Source organism: Lagopus muta, unplaced genomic scaffold, assembly GCF_023343835.1.
Source record: "Lagopus muta isolate bLagMut1 unplaced genomic scaffold, bLagMut1 primary scaffold_115, whole genome shotgun sequence".
Taxonomy (NCBI): domain Eukaryota; kingdom Metazoa; phylum Chordata; class Aves; order Galliformes; family Phasianidae; genus Lagopus; species Lagopus muta.
The window spans coordinates 81817-84887 of NW_026040182.1; positions in this window are offsets into that span (position 1 = coordinate 81817).

Below are 3071 nucleotides of genomic sequence, written 5' to 3' on the forward strand. Positions count from 1 at the left end.
ACCCCCCCCCCCCCCCCACTCACAACACTGGGGCGGCTCCATCAATTTATCAGCACCTCCCCAATTCCGGGTTCCATCCGGGGGTCCCAAATCTGGGGGGGGTGGGGGGGTGGGGGGGGGTCACGGTTTTGGGGGGGGGTCCCAGATTTGGGGTGGGGGGGATCCTGGGTCTGGGGGGGGGTCTTGGATTTGTGGGGGGGTCCATCATGGGGGGGGGGCTCTCAGTTTTGGGGAGGTTCCGGATTTGGGGGGGGGGTCCAAGATCTGGGGCGGGGTGGGGGGGGTCCCGGTTTTTAGGGGGAGTCCCAAAAATGGGGGGGGGGGTCAGTTTAGGGGGGTCATGGATTTGAGGGGGGGTCCCAGTTTGTGGGGGGGGTCCTGGTTTTGGGGGGGGGGGAGGCGACACAGATCTGGGGTGGGAGGATCCTGGGTCTGGGGGGGGGTCTTGGATTTGTGGGAGGAGGGGGGAGGGGGTTCCATCATGGGGGGGGGGGCTCACAGTTTTGGGGAGGTTCCGGATTTGGGGGGGGGTCCAAGATCTGGGGGGGGGTGGGGGGGGAGTTCTGGATATGGGGGGGGGGGGGGGGGGAATTCCTTGTCTGGGGGGGGTCCTGGTTTGAGGGGGGTCCCGGTTTTTGGGGGGAGTCCCAAAAATGAGGGGGGGGGGGGTCTCGTTTCGGGGTGGGTCCTGGAATTGGGGGGGGGGGGGTCCAGGAATTGGGGGGGGTCTCGTTTCGGGGGGGAGGTCTTGTATTCAGGGGGGGGGGGCGGTGCCATGATGGGGGGCTCTCAGTTTCGGGGGGGGGTCCTGGAATTGAGGGGGGGGGTCTCATTTCAGGGGGGGTCCTGGAATTGGGGGGGGGTCTCGTTTCGGGGGGGGGGCCTTGTATTCGGGGGGGGGGGGTCACGTTTCGGGGGGGGGTCCAGGAATTGGGGGGGGGGGTCCTGGAGTTGGGGGGGGGGGGTCGCGTTTCGAGGGGGGGTCCTGGAATTGGGGGGGGGGGTCGCGTTTCGAGGGCGGGTCCAGGAATTGGGGGGGGTCCTGGAATTGGGGGGGGTCTCGTTTTGGGGGGGGGTCCTGGAATTGGGGGGGGGTCCTGGAATTGGGGGGGGGGGGAGTCCTGGAATTGGGGGGGTCTCGTTTCAGGGGGGGGTCCTGGAATTGGGGGGGGGTCCTGGAATTGGGGGGGGTCCTCATTTCAGGGGGAGTCCTGGAATTGGGGGGGGGGGGTCTCGTTTTGGGGGGGGGGCCTTGTATTCGGGGGGGGGGGGGGTCGCGTTTCGAGGGGGGGTCCAGGAATTGGGGGGGGTCCTGGAATTGGGGGGGGTCTCGTTTCGGGGGGGGGGCCTTGTATTCGGGGGGGGGGGGGTCGCGTTTCGAGGGGGGGGGTCCAGGAATTGGGGGGGTCCTGGAATTGGGGGGGGTCCTGGAATTGGGGGGGGTCTCGTTTCGGGGGGGGGGGCCTTTGTATTCGGGGGGGGGGGGTCGCGTTTCGGGGGGGGGTCCAGGAATTGGGGGGGGGGGGTCCTGGAATTGGGGGGGGTCCTGGAATTGGGGGGGGTCCTGGAATTGGGGGGGGTCTCGGGGGTCACTCGGCGGTGAAGATCCGCGCCGCGATGTCGTCCAGCAGCCAATCGATGCCGCCCAGCAGGTTGAGCCCCGTCACAGCGCTGCAGCCCTGGATGCACCAATGGTGGCTGCGCACAGAGTCCAGATCCAGGGCCTGGGGGCAATGGGGGGGGGGGACATTGGGGGGGGTCAGGGGGGATGGAGGGCATTGGGGGCATTGGGGGGATTGGGGGCAATGGAGGCAATGGGGGCAATGGGGGGCAATGGGGCATTGGGGGCAATGGGGCAATGGGGGCATTGGGGGCATTGGGGGCAATGGGGGCATTGGGGGCATTGGGGGCAATGGGGGCAATGGGGGCATTGGGGGCAATGGGGGCAATGGGGGCAATGGGGGCATTGGGGGCATTGGGGCAATGGGGGCAATGGGGGCAGTGGGGGGCAATGGGGGCAATGGGGGGCAATGGGGGCATTGGGAGCAATGGGGGCAATGGGGGCAATGGGGGCATTGGGGGCAATGGGGGCAATGGGGGCAATGGGGGCAATGGGGGCAATGGGGGCATTATGGGTAATGGGGGCAATGGGGGCAATGGGGGCATTGGGGGCAATGGGGGCATTGGGGGCAATGGGGGCAATGGGGGCATTGGGGGCATTGGGGGCAATGGGGGCATTGGGGGCATTGGGGGCAATGGGGGCAATGGGGGCATTGGGGGCAATGGGGGCAATGGGGGCAATGGGGGCATTGGGGGCATTGGGGCAATGGGGGCAATGGGGGCAGTGGGGGGCAATGGGGGCAATGGGGGGCATTGGGGGCATTGGGAGCAATGGGGGGCAATGGGGGCAATGGGGGCATTGGGGGCAATGGGGGCAATGGGGGCATGGGGGCAATGGGGGCAATGGGGGCATTATGGGTAATGGGGGCAATGGGGGCAATGGGGGCATTGGGCTGGGCAATGGGGGCAATGGGGGCAATGGGGAGGGCATTGGGGGCATTGGGGGCAATGGGGGCAATGGGGGCATTGGGGGCAATGGGGGCAATGGGGGGCATTATGGGTAATGGGGGGCATTGGGGGCATTGGGGGCATTGGGGGCAATGGGGGCATTGGGGCACTGGGGGCATTGGGGGCATTGGGGGCAATGGGGACATTTGGGGCATTGGGGGCAATGGAGGCGATAGGATCAATGGGTCTGTGGGGGCAATGGGGGCAATGGGGGCATTGGGGGCAATTGGGCCAATGGGGGCATTGGGGGCAATGGGGGCATTGGGGGCAATGGGGGCATTGGGGGCATTGGGGGCAATGGGGGCAATGGGGGCATTGGGGCAATGGGGGCATTGGGGGCATTGGGGGCATTGGGGGCAATGGGGGCAATGGGGGGCATTGGGGCAATGGGGGCATTGGGGTCTCTCTGTGTCCCCTATGGGTCGCTTTGGGTCCCTATGGGTCCCTAAGGGTGGCTATGGTTCACTATGGGTCTCTATGGGTTCTTGAGGGTCCCTATGGGT